Below are 14,396 nucleotides of genomic sequence, written 5' to 3'. Positions count from 1 at the left end.
CTACAAAGGTAAGTGCTGTCAGTGCATTCTGCCACCAGTTTCTTGAAGTATGAAACACTCCCTGAAAGACGTGCTACTACTGTTATGGGATAATATAACGCAGCTTATGTGTTGGCACTGAGAGTAGCTACTTCATAATGATGACAAGTGAAAGTACAGCCAAAGGTCACATTAAACAAGAGATTTCTTTCACACCTCATCCGTTTTCTGGATGTGGTATGAAAATAGCTTTGTTCCTTAAGTATTTTTAACAAGGAAGTTATCTTGAAGTAATTTTTTATGCCGTGTATATTACTTTGTTCGTGTTTTAAGAGATAGACGATGGAATTCTAGCATGCTAAATTGATGCTACAAAAATGTTTGAAATTAGCTTAAATTTTAGTGTAGTTAGACAACACGAGCAGTATTTCATTTCACTACATTTTTTAGTTTGCAGATTTGCTTAAATACATAGCTTTAAGTTCTAGAAAAGGAGCTATTGATGTGTGTTGTGGTTTAACCCTGCTGGCAACCAACTTTGTAGCCCCTCACTCACTCCCCTCTCTGCCATGATGGGATGAGGAGTAGAATTGGAAAATAATAAAACCCCATGAGATATTGAAATAAAAAGTGAAAGAAAGTAAAATATAATAATAATAGTAATGAGAAGAGAGAAAACAGAGAGGAGGAATAAAACCCAAGAAAAACAATTAAAAAAAATTAATTGCTCACCACCTGCTGACTGTCCCCCAGCTTGTGTCTGTCCTTGAGCAGTGATTGGCTTCTTCTGGTCAACTCCCCCCAGTTTATATACTGGCCATGATGTTCTGTGGTATGGAATATCCCTTTGGCCAGTTTGGATCAGCTGTTCTGACTGTGCTGTCTTCCAGCTTCTTGTGCATGCACCTCCACACTGGCAGAACATGAGACACTGAAAAGTCCTATGACTTAGACTAAGCACTGTTTTGCAACAACAAAAACATCAGTGTGTTACCAACATTATTCTCATCCTAAATCCAAAACACAGTTCTGTACTATCTCCTGAGGAAGAAAATGAACTCTATTGCAACCAAAACCAGGGCACTGTGCAGAGTGGTATTTATACTGATGTTGCATGACCATGGGTTTATTCTTTTTTGTATATTTTAAAAAGAAAGATACTTTTTTTTCTGAAGTGGAAAAAAAAAAAGTCTTGGAGTCTGTTCAGAAATAGGAAAAGAGTCAACCTGGCTGTGTTGACAGTTTCTTAGCTCTGCTTTGATGAGATCCTACCAGTATTGTTAAAGGATAATTTCTGCTGAAATGGTGAACCGGGGTGCTAAAATAAGGCAACATTTTAGAAAAATGATTAGTAAGTATTAGATAATGAACATGAAGCTGACTTGTTTCACAGAGAATGTTGAACAGTTAGGAGATACTGGTTGGGAAGCCTAAATCTGGTATATTATTGGTAGGTATATTTCTGTTCTAATCTAACTCCATAGAAATTGCAGAAGCCATATTAAGCTCTTCTTCAATTTGTTTCATACAGATAAAAGAATTTGCATCTCATGACTCACATATTTCCTGTTGTATCTTTAATACAGCCATTTTTAGTATTTTTCTTGCCTCTTTCCTCTATTGGTATGCTTAGAGAGTCTGTGTGTAGGAGCTTGTTATTTCACCCGTGAGGCAAGGAGGAGTTCAAATCAATAGCAGTGTGTTGTTGACACTAAATGATGTTTCTTCTTGCCACAATAAGACTTGATTTTGTCATCCTAATGATGCTAGCTTGCTTCACAGAATAGGGATCAGCACTCTCTCAAATCAAACTTTACAAGTTTAAAAAGAAGGAAATACTAGAAAAATAATCCAGTATTTGTGACCAAACATGTGTGTTGGCTTTGTAAAATGAATATTCAAGTTCTGTTTCATTTTATAGGGGAGCTGCTTTGCGAGGCATTTTGGAAGTCTGTATGAAGGGATGTAGGATTGATCAGAGCTGACATTGATGAAAGTCTCATATTTTAAAAAGATGTTGTAGACATTATTTAAAATATAAGTTCACGTGAAATACAGGTCTTAGTAAGACCTTGGCTAAAAAAACCTAACAAAACAAGAAGCTTCAAGCTAGTAGAAATTCTGTGTTTCACAGAAGAATCTTTGCAGCACTGCCTAGAAAGAGAATGTCTGCAAGAGGGAATAGGTACAATCAGCAAGACATTACCAGGCCTAGTCCATGATTGCACTCTACAGCATGGTCCAAAAGGAAAAAGCAGTTGTTCCTGACTCAAACTAAGGATCACACAGGGAGGCTGCAGCTATAGGAAGATGAGAATTTGAGAGAAATGGTGTAACTATGGTAAGCAATATTATGATGGTAGGAATTTCCTGGCTTAATATTGGTAGAAACAGTGGGTTATTAAGAGCACAGGGTCTTTTGTTTTGGACATCTGAAAGCAATTACAGAGTTGAATCATTCTATTATATTATCAAAATATCTACCTACTTACAACAATATTTGTGTATTTATTTACATAATTTTCGTGGTAGGAAAGATGTTACCTTTTTATCTGAAAGAACTTTAAAAGGTATGTCTGCATGATTAAACATTCACATTGTAAATTGTTCTGTTTGCACTGTTATCATTGTTTTGTATTTTTATGCAAAGCATGGCTTCTCAGATGTTCACAGTGTAAACTGCAATCTAATATTTTTTGATTTTACAATATCTCCCCTTCCCACTTCTTTAATAGGATATTCATAAAGTCACCTGACATAAACTGTCCATATATTGTGGTGTATTTCTGGGAGAGGAAATACCTCCTATTTTGCAGGCAGTGAAATAAATCCTCATGAGAATTACAGTAACTAGTTATATTTCAGTAATGGTAGTGAATATTATGTAAACTTTAAGCAATATTTAGTGGGGTGTTTTTTATTTATGTTAACTGTGGGGAGTGGGTAGCATCTAAAAGATGACTAGCAACTTGAGAAACGTAGCTTGTTGAGTTTAGTAGCCTCAAATCCCAAATGTTTTTGCTGATTCTGTTTCATACTGAAATATGTTTTAATGAATTTGCTGATGTCTAGATAAGGAGCACTTTGCAAGTTTGTCTATTATTGAGATTAAATCCCAATATTACCGGATGGAATGTGCCTGGGCTCGTCTGGCCTTGCTGCTGGACCAAAGGCGGCAGCTGTGGTGGTCTCACCCCAGAGACACCCCTGGCTAGCTGGGTATTGCAGCTGGCGCTTGGGACAAGTCCAGGCAAGCAGGAACTCCGGCTTACCTCTGGTGGAAAGGCTTTAGGCGATGGTGAAGGAAAAAGGAGATGGGTTCTGCTGGAGGGTATGATCCAGAGCTTTATTCCTAGCACACAGACCTCTGAATGTTGCAACAGCTCCAACAGAACTAAAGAACCGCGTGGTCGCGGTGTCTTTTAAGCCCAGGGAGAGGGGGAGGGAAGGGGTAGGTATTCCACCAACCAGGTGGGAGGGGGGAAGTCTCAGGGGACAAGTGACTCCTGGATACCCCAATGTTGCTAGGGCTGAGAGGCATCTTTTGAACTTTGCCAATCAGATGATGCCCTTGCTGGAATGTTAAGATTGACAGACAGCACTTAGCAAGAGGGCAAGGGGGAGGGGAAGGGGGAGGTTGTTGGCACACCTGAGGGAGGAACTGGAATAGCTGAAACAGGGTATTACATCACACTGCAACAGTCTATACTGACAAGACACATCTACCTTGGATGCAACTTACTAGCAGTGTGGTAGTAGTCAGAGTATTGTAACCTTGTTCATTCTGTCTCCAGTGCTGAGAGAAGCTAAAGATCAGTTTTTCTAGTGTAACTGCCACTTATTTGCATGAAGTTAGTATGCTTGTAGAATACCACCAGCATACCTTGTCTTGCCATGTGTAGGTATAATATCTTACCCCATATGCATTAAGATGCCTACCAGAAAGAACCTCTAACATCTTACTGGCGATACAGTGAAGAGTCAAGAAGTTCAATGAAGAAAGTTATGCCCTGTGTGGTGAGTCTACTGAAATAGGTTTTTCCTTTCAGCTGAAATTCTGATCTTGTAAACATTCAAGTATAACTTACAACAAGCTGATAGTAGCACTGAAGAGGATGAATATATTCTCTACAGCATTATATTTAGTAAACATTAATTTTAGGCTATTTCTTTATCCCAGGAGCTTGGATTTGACATATGGTTATAGCTGGGTTTAACATTCCTTACTCTGTTGTGAGGATAAGCAAACATTAAAAACATCCCTTCCAGTAGTTACAAAACCAGCAAAAATATTAAGTGTGAAGAGCTTTATTATTGTTTCTTTCTTGATTGTTGTTTATATTGAGTCTCATGTTTCTGTGTGTCAGAGTATGTGTGTGGTTAGTACCACATTTCAGTTGATCAGAATTTTAAAAGATCCAAGGCATCTGGGACAGTCCCATTTAAATATATTTATCTCAATTCCAACATTTCATACAAAAGGTTTTAGATTAGTACTACAAAACTTAACTTTCATCTAGTAAGCTTCAGCATGAAATTCATAGGACTTAAACTTTTCCATTCACTTTTTTTACTTTTTTCTGGTTTTATACAGTTCATTTTCTATACAGTTTGTTTTTGTTTCTCTGCTAGGAAACTCTTTGTCCTGGTGTATCTAAGATATATTTTTTTAGTTGGTTCAAAAGATAATTTTCTTAACGTTTTCTTTCTCAGTTTCTGAACAGTTTTGTTTGCCTTGCTATGCCTACTTGTTCTTAATAAATACCTGTACTGGCTGGAAATGAAAAACTTGGAATTAAGAAGTTTATTTTGGTAACAACCTCAAAAAAATTTAAATATTTTTTTTCTCTTTAATCACCTAAAAAAAGTGCTATTCTTAAAACTTTCTTAGAGAGAGCCTTTATTGTATGCACGTGCATGCTATACATTCTTGGAACAATTAGTAAAACTACAGGCTCATCTGAAGGCGTATTCTGCATTTTTAGTGAAGCATATTTTGAATAACTAGCTGATCTATGGAGTAGAGTTGTCCATTGATTCTAAAGATATTTTTTTCTGTGCTCAGACAAATCAAGATGGTAATCATTTATAATTTCTTGCCTTCATGAAAAGGAGTGATGAATAATATGATTGGAAGGAATGCATGAGTCATGAAATGGTGAGCTGGGCAATCATGGAAAAATTCACTTTAAAAATTTCCTTTTGCTTACCAGTATCTGTAATGTGAGTTCAGTTTTCTGTAACATAATCCAGAAATTACAATGGTAGAGGTTTTAATAAAAGCCTTGGGTGGATTAACAACTCCCCTAAGTTGAACTGAACATTGCTTGGTGGGTTATAAAAAGGAATTTTTAAACTCTCAACTAAAAGTGGTTGTGGATACAGTGATCAGAGGACACTCCCTATTCTTACCCCTGTTTGGATGTGAAAATAAAATGTCTTAAAATATACTACAGTTAATATGGAATGAATATAGACAGTCTTCAAAGTATCTGCACTATTATGAAACAGCTTTTAAGAGAGCTGTTAAAATATTGATAACTTGGTAGAGCACTTCGAAAACTCTTTCTTATATTTCAGAGGAAAATCTGTGTAGTCAGTGCACATTTGAACCTTTTTGTGAGATATACACAGAAGAGAAGTTTTGTTACTAAATAAATGGTTCAATTTGTCATAGCTCCACCCCCCCCCCCCCCCCCCAAAAAAAAAATCCATCTTGTTTTCAGTTTTTCTCCTATACTAAAATCATCAAGGAGGTATTGAATAATTGCACAGCAGAATCAAGCACCAGCTCTGAGTCCCGGGCAAGACTCACATAACCAGCTGTTGTTCTCCCTGCAGTGACCTGGGCTAGGCAGCCTAGCATCTGCCTCTGTTTTCTTTTCAGTGACCCAAGCCAGATTTCTTCAAAGTCTATTGCTGATATTTTCCCTACAGTCATTCATGCTAATTTCTTTTACAGGCTACAGCTGTTTTTGAAAGATCTTCTCCCTTTTTCTTTTCTGACTTCTTTCTGTAAATTTAAAGCGGTGATTTTTTAAAATTACCAGGTAATCTTGACCATAGGACTGTTATGGTTGTCTTGCTTTAAGGTATGTGTCAGCACTGTACAAAAAGGGTAAATTAGATTTACTTTCCAAAGGAAGGTTCAGTCTGGTCCTTATGGAAGAAGAATCCTGATCTTGAACTGAGTTCATTACAGTCATTTAACTTGAGAGAATCAAGGTGAATGTGTTGGTGGTGGCTTGGGATGGAGCAGAGCTCAGAAAAATTCAGAAGCAAAAAAGGAGATATTTTGCTCTGTGAACCAACAGTATGGAAAAATTGTGTGGCAAAATGCTCTAAATGAGAAGAAAGGGCTATTAATGATATAAAACTGTTAATTATGGGATTAAGCTGACCTCAGGAAGGTAATATTGCTAAATAGCTAAATGCAAACCAATAAAGTGTAAGTTTGCAATTTTGGAGGAGATGCAGCTCAGCTTTCGCAGTTGCTGCTAATGGAAATTATGGAAAACATTTTAAAAGGACTAATTTTTTTAAAAGTAAAAGAACCCAAAAGATTGTGGTTCTCTTGTTTCTTTTTTTTTTTCCTGTAAAGCATTCAAATCTTAAAGTAGGAACCAGAGGTTCCTCGTTCTCTGCACATTTATTTTAGGAGAGACCATGCACCTTGCTTTCAGTTTGCAAAATCAAAATTTGACAACTTCAGTTTATGTGGACAAGTGGATAAAAAGTGAAGTTTATGTGGCCAAATGAAGTAAAAAAAATACTCTGGCTACTACTGAGTGACTAAATTTTTCTTTCACCGAAAATGCAAATAATATGGATAACACAAGCATTTTATCCTTTCTAGATAATATTAAGTGCTTTTTCAGCTACCTTTGTTCTGGGACAGATTGGTTAGTTATTGTCTGAATAAATGCTACTCTGCAGTCTAAACTGAAGCAGAATAATTATGACTCTTTGGGAGAACCACTTCAGGTATTGAAGAAAGTAGCCTTGCAAAGCTCCTTCCCTAGCCTTGTGTTTTCACCACTTTTATGCAGTCTGCTGCTTGTGCATACAGGCATTATTTTGCTATGTTAGTTTTAAATGTTATTAATTTTCTGATCTTACTACATTAGTGCTAGTTCAAGGAAGAAGTGAAAAAAAGACAGTTGAAGGGGGTAGGAGATAGTCGTGAAGCAATACTCAGACCCAGTTCTTAGGAATGGTGAGAACAATACTGCCGCCGGATTAATGAAATGCGCTGGTATTAATTGCTTACTGTCTCTTTAAATTTCTCTCTATTTTACAACAGCAGGAGTGAAAATTATGTGTTTTATTACTTTTGACTCTAATTTACTCATTTCTGCTGTTCTTGGTCTTCAGAAAGTACAACATTGTTTTAAAAACTTCTCGACACCAGAAAAAATAATGTAGGAAAAAAGCCTGTATTGTTGGAAAAAAATTAGTTGTTTGGCTCAATATGATAGGATTTTTCTTAAGTAAGTTCCCTGTGATGCATTGTTTCTTCAGTGTTCCAAAGCTGTCTTAAGGTAAAAATGTATGTGTAATTTTATAAGGCTTAAATGACATCCTCTATACAGGAATTCAAATTTTATCTTGCAATTTTTCTCATATGCACCTCTGTTAGTTCTTCCATCTTGTAAGTCTTTGGTTTTCAACATGTACCTGAATTTTTCCCTTCAAAACCTTTTCATTCTAGTTCTTCTGCTGTTCTGGTACAAACAAGAATGAATGTTCAAACCCTCTGTTTTCAAAACTCATGCTCTGGTTAGATTCAAGATATGTGTCAGTCCGTGTGAATATGTATATTTTGATGTCAAAGAAATATTTTTATGCAATTATTTCATTAAGATCGTGCTATCAACTACAGTGTTTTGTTCACAAGATGCTTTCAGAGCCTTAAAAAACAACAGAAAAATAACGTGCTTGACAATATTTGAAAATGTGTATATATATTTTTAATGCCAGTGTTGTATACAAATAACTTGAGCAAAACCTTTTATGCTTTCCCATAAATCAAATTACAGATTGACATAATATTTAAGGTTAGAAGACTCCATTAGAGATCATCAAGTGAAACCTCTTATCTCCATGCAGATTCAGTTAGAGCAGGTTCTTAAGGAGGTTGTCTCATTGGGTTTTGAATATCTGCAAAGGTGGAGCCTTCACAACTGTTCTGGACTACCTGTTCCAGTCTTTGATTATCTTGTAAGTAAAAGAAGTTCTTAGTATTTTTAAATTAGTTTCCTTGTATTCGTATCCATTAACTTTTGTCTGTTGACTGGTTGCCATTTAAATGAATGCCATTTAATGAATTAGGCTCAATTTTCTGCACTCCTTCCTACCAGAAATGTCCAGATAAAAGCCCCTGAGCATTCTCCTCTGTGGGCTGAACAGTCCCAGCTCTCTCAATATCTGCTCGTATTTCATACGCTTAAACCCTTAATCACCTTTCAGACCCTTTGCTGGGTGCACTGCAGTAAGTCCATGTCTCTCTTATACTGGGGAGCTCAAAACTGTATTGAGTACTCCAGAAGGATATCACCAATGCTGTCTAAAGAGGAAGAACCACCTCCCTTGACTTTCCAGTAAAACACCTTCTAATGATCTTTACCTCTTTTGCTGTGAGTGCTTGTGGTTGGCTCATGTTCAACATGGTGTCCACTAGATTGCTTGGGCTCTTTTCTGCAAAGATCTGCAGATCCTTGGCTCTCAGCCTGTAGTGTGGCACATGGTGTAATTCTTTGTGCTGATTTATGTGAGGCTGACCAGCTTGTAAATCCATGGATCCTCCTTTGTGCTATTCTTCAATAGAAGAATTGAGTAGTGGCATTTTGTTTGCTGATGTCCTTGGGACCCTGCTTTGATCTCTACACTCCTTCACATATGACTTCAGACCAGTTTGTGTGTCTCTGCTTCAGTCTCCTGTATGATTTGTTCTTGTATTTGAGTTCTGCCAGCTGCTCTTGTTCAGCCGTTTATGTCTTCTACCACATTTGCTCATTTTCATGGTTTTTGGCATGTACTGTTCTTAGGGTTGAAGGAGGACATCCCTGACAATTAAGTTTTCCTGGACCCTTCTCTCTATAACCATCTGCCATGTGATTCTTCCAAGCAGATCCCTGAACAGGTCATAGTCTCCTCTGCTGAAGTCTGGGCTTATGACCCAGCTTTTTTCTTTCTTACCTCCTCTCAGAGTGCAGAATTCCACCATCTTGTGCTAACTGCAGCTAAGGTCGTCTCCAGCTTCTATATCCTTAATCTGTTATTCTTTGTGTGTAAGTATGGGATCCAACAGAAAGTCTTCCCCTCAATAGCTCCTTGATAATTTGTGTCATGAACTTGTGGTCCACACACTTCAGAAAACCTCTGGATTGCTTGATCCATGCTATGTTGTTCCTTTAACCTGGCAAGGTTAAACTGCACAAGGAGAAGCAGGTCCTGCAAATGTGAGGGGAGTTGTAGGGAGTGTTACCCAAGGAACTGTTCCACTGAGAGATTTGATTGGTAGAGGTAAGAAAAAATAGTGCCTTTTCAAAAGGGAGAAAGGGAGAATATATGGAGTAAGTTAAAAGAATAATTACTTGCTTAATTCATATTAGGAATTTATCTGATTAGATAGAAAGGATTTGGGGATTTATTTTTTACCCGAATACTGTATATGAAGCAAAAGATTAGTGAATATTTTGCTAAATAGCTCAGAAAATTGCAACTAAATATTTTGCATTTCCTCATGCATTATTAACATTGCTTCTGTGAAAACATGATCATCCTCACTATTTCTTTTTGACAGCAAATTCCACAAAAATTTCTGCTAACAGATTATTAAATACGTGGAAGGAAGACTGGAGGAGGAAGGGGTCACATAGTAAAATTGTCATAAGCCCTGTGATGCAAGGTTTCATTTTCTGATATTCAGTCTTTTTCAGCCTTTTACCTTCAGTTACATTTTAGAAATATTTTGTTGTTAGAACTACAACTGAATTTTAATGGTATATCTTTTCTTTCTGAAGTTTTTAGAATTGAACAGTTAAAGCATGTTAGAGACCTCGTGTTTGAACGTATTTGAGCTTTGGAAGTTGCAATGTTCTAGTTTTCTTACATTGTTCTCAAGTAGATAGTGCACCCATAATCTTAATAATTTAAGAAGAGCAAACACACAGCTGAAGTGCATTCCATTCATTCAGATAAGAGGCGTTACTTGTTCCATATGGTTGTGTCTACCAACCTGTTAGCTAAAACGTGATTAGAAGTTGAGTTGCTTTCTCTCATGCTGCCTTTGTTATGCTGATTATGAGAGTATGTTGCTCCCTAAGTCTGGGCATTTTGTTACATAGAGAGTGATTTTTCACTGCAAAATTACTGTGGCTTTTATTTGTTGTATGAAGTAGCAAAATGACGTGGTTTGTGTGATGCTTGTTTGTGCAGAATGCAGAAAAGATCATAGCATATGCTGGTTTTGGTATATACTTATAGCTGCCTTATTTCATGGATGGGCTGGATGTCCCCCAATATGTGGACAGCGTGAACAAGGCCTGCTTCTACTGCTAAATAATAATTCTTTACTCTAATCACAGAATGAGCCAGGCTGGAAGGGACCTCAGTGGGTTATCTGGTCCAATCTCGCTGCTCCAGCAGAGTCATCCTAGGGCAAATGGCACATCTAAATGATTCCTGAGTATCTCCAGTGAGGGAGACTCCACAACCTCCATGTTCCAGTGCCTGGTCACTCACACACTAAAGTTCTTCCTCATGTTCAAGTGGAACTTCCTGTGCATTAGTTTCTGCCCATTGGCTCTCTGTCCTATTGCTCAGCACCACTGAACAGAACCTGGCTCCATCCTCTTGACACCCTCTCTTCAGATACTTATGCATAATAATGAGCTCTGCTCTCAGTTATCTCTTCTTGAGGCTGAGCAGGCCCAACTCTTTCATCCTTTTCTTATTAGAGAAATGCTCCAGTCCCTTAATCATCTTTGCATCTTCTACTGAACCCGCCCCAGGAGCTGCATGTCTTTTTTTTTGCTGAGAGGAGTCCAGAACTGGATGCAGCCCCAGAACTGGATGTAGCACCAGTCCAGAACTGGTGTGTCCTCACCAGGGCTGAGTAGAGGGGCACGATCACCTCCTTTGCTCTGCTGACAGTTCTTTTTCTAATGAACATCAGATTCCCTTGGTCTTCTTGGGCAAACTGATGGCTCATGGACAGCTTGCTGTCTACCAGGACCCCCAGGTATTCTTCTGCAGAGCTGCTGTCCAGGCCCACAGCCTGTGCTGTTGCATGGGGTTATTCCTCCCTAGGTGCCAGAACATGCATTTGTCTTTCTTGAGTTTTAGAAGGTTCTTCCCTTCCCATCTCTCCAGCCTGTTCAGGTCCTTCTGAAGGGTTGCACAGCCCTCTGGAGTACTGGCCACTTCTCCCAGCTTTGTGTCATCAGTGATCTTGCTGGGGAGGCATCTGCCCCTTCATCCAAGTCATTGATGAACAAGTTAAACAATATTGGGCCCAGCAGAACAGAACTCTGATGAGCACCAGTGGTGACGGCCCTCCAACTGAACTCTGTGCCACCAATTACAAGCCTCAGGTTCATCCAGTTCTCAATCCACCCTACTGTTGACTCATCCAGTCCACACTTCCTGAGTTTGTCCATGAGGATATTGTGAGAGACAGTGACGAAAGCCTTGCTGAAGTCAAAGTGCACAATACTCACTGCTCTCCCCTCATCCACCCAGGTATTTGTTTCACTACAGAAGGCAGTCAGGTTGATGGTCGAGCATGATTTACCTCCATTGAATCCATACTGACTACTCCTGATCACTTCTTGTGATCCATGTGGATAGAGATGGCCTCCAGAATGAGGTGCTCCAACACTTACCCACGGATTGAGGTGAGGCTGACCAGCCAGTAGCTCCCTGGGTCCTCCTCCTTGCCCTTTTTGAAGCCCAGGGTGACATTTGCCTTCTTCCAGCCTTCAGACACTTCTCCTGATGGTCATGACCTTTCAGAGATGACCACGAGCAGCCTAGCTGTGGTGTTCTCCAGCTCTCTTGGATGCATCCCTCCAGGGCCCATGGGCTTGTTGATGTCACGTTTAGCTAGGTGTTCTCTATCCCAATTCTCTTTGACCAATGGAAAGCTTTCCTTTCAACATTCCTTTACCCTGGTCTCTTGGGTCAGAGATTTCTGAGGTCTGCTCTTGCCAGTGAAACCAAGGCTGGCCCCAACTTTCCCATCACCAATAAGGCATTCTTTGTTAGTATAAGGCTGAGCAGCCAGCACACCATTCTTTGTGGGATCCTCTACTACCTGTCTCACACAGTTGTCACCAGTGCTTTTCCAGGAACCTCCTGGACTGTGAGTGCTTTACTGTATTCTTCTCTGGCATACCTCAGGGTAGTTGAAGACCCCCACAAGAATCAGGGCCTATACCTTTGAGACTGCCTTAGAAGGCTTTGTCCACTTCTTTGTCCTGATTATGTGTCCTGTAGCAAACAGCCAAGGAGTGTCACCTGTGCTAGTCTGCCCTTTTATCTTAACCCATAAGCTCTCAACTCACTCATCATCCATCCCAAGACAGAACTGAATGCATTCCATCTGTTGTCTCACATAGAGGGCAACTTCACCACAGCACCTTCCTGGTCTGTGTCTCCTAAACAGCGTGTAGTCCATCATGCCAAAATTCCAGTCAGGAGCTCTCCTACCACATCACTGTAATCTCATTGAGACCAAAGACCTTTGGTCTCAATTGCACACCTGTCTCTTATTTTTCCAATTTGTTTCCCATACTGCTTGCATTGCTTTACAGCACTTTCTATAAAGTATTTGATCATGTCAATATCCTGGTGGGGGTGAAAAGGGACACCCCCTCATCCTATGTTGTGGTTATGGCTTTGGATTCTTGTACTCACCAATAGTATCTTCTCTTAAGCCTCCTTTTGCTACTTTGGTGGTTGCTATAGGTTTCCTTTCTCACAACTCATGTCTGTCAAGCCTGGCTATGTCCCTCTTCAAATCTAGTTTAAAGCTTTTTCAGTGAACCCTGCGACTCTTTTGCTAAAGTCTGAGCTAATGTCATACTCCCCTATGTAAAGTCACTTCCTATCTAATCTCAATGTTTTTCATCTATTTCAGTCATTGAGGATGATCACTATGTGTGGGAAGAAAAACAGACTTTACAGGAAAATGGACCCAAATGTCTGAGCTGTGATAACGATTTTTTTGGCTTGAAAATTAGACTTTTACACATTGCTGCTTTAACTGGGCTGACCAGCTGAGTGATTAGAATATTAAAACTAAAAATAAAACAAAAGTAGCTTCCTTCAAAAGAAGGGGAAGAAAGAGGCCATTTTTGCAATTTTTTTGTCAAGTATTTCTAAGTTGATGTCGTTGACTTTCTTTGATGAAACCCCTGGGCGTGAACTTTTTGGGTTTGGGTTGTGTGTTTGTTTTCTTTTCCCCAGAGTCTTCTGTAGGTTTCAGACCTTTCTTACAATTAATTCAATGTCTCAGAGGTTAGGTCAACATCTAGGGATAGTTCAGAGACTGGATTTTAACCTTTACTTAGGTCAAAAAGATACCAGGTACTTAATAGCTTGCATGGGTTTTTACAGACATTGTAGAGCTCTCCTTAGCATTTTCCTAAATTAAATTCTCTGTCGTGTGTGTCAGTCTTGGAAATGTGTTGTTTAGGGCTCCTATTCAGAAATGTACTCAACAGGATTCATAACTTTGGCTTACCTTTCATACCTTGTATGTTGCTGTGTTTTTTGTAATAGTGGACAGAAAATGGTTTATGATAGCTCAGGTTGAAATGTAGCTCTGGGGAATCTTGGAGGTTGAGCCTATGCTTTCTGCCAAAATGGTAATGATGGATGCGTTGTTGATTTGTATACCTTCAGAAAGTGTTGCTGTGGGAATCAGGAGATGACAAGTTCAATCCTTAACTCACCACCACATACGCTCTGTGGCCCCTCTCTGCCTCACTTCCTTTTAATAAAGTGGAAATGACAGATTTACTGAATGGCAAATAGAGATAAAACTGAGTGTTTCTTTCTTCTTCCTCAAGGTTTTGTCAGAATGTACAAATAGCTGTGATGAAAAAAAAGTGAGGAAAGGAAACTAGATTGATGGAGGTGAAAAATCACACCAAGAGTGACTGAGGAAATCTGTGAACCTGTGCCTTAGGTGAGGATGTTTTGTCAAAACTGACATTTGCCAGCATGATACTTCTTTTGGGATAAATACAAATATGAATTTACCCAGTACTTGCTTAGGAACATTTCTTTAAAGCAGGCGTTATTGGCTGTAGATAGACCCAGAACTGATAGGAGCATGAAGAAATGCAGTTAGTTTCTTATATGCTGAAAACTGTGTGTGAGAATTTCTTGTACACTTTGTATTCTTC

General features: G+C 39.0%; 1 protein-coding gene across 8 annotated transcripts in view; it reads left to right on the top strand.

The window, feature by feature from the left end:
• The window catches only part of TBC1D5 (TBC1 domain family member 5), a 318,053-nt gene that overhangs the window by 31,769 nt on the left and 271,888 nt on the right, over positions 1-14,396 (top strand). Inside the window, exon 3 of one of the 8 annotated variants that reach the window (XM_077176559.1) lies at positions 14,058-14,176. The exons of the other annotated variants lie outside the window; for them this stretch is intronic. The gene's annotated coding sequence lies outside the window, so the exon portion shown is untranslated. The remainder of the gene's footprint in view (positions 1-14,057; positions 14,177-14,396) is intronic. 8 annotated transcript variants of the gene reach the window in all.

The sequence above is a fragment of the Agelaius phoeniceus genome, chromosome 1, assembly GCF_051311805.1.
Source record: "Agelaius phoeniceus isolate bAgePho1 chromosome 1, bAgePho1.hap1, whole genome shotgun sequence".
NCBI lineage: Eukaryota > Metazoa > Chordata > Aves > Passeriformes > Icteridae > Agelaius > Agelaius phoeniceus.
This window is presented reverse-complemented; position numbering and strand designations above follow the sequence as displayed.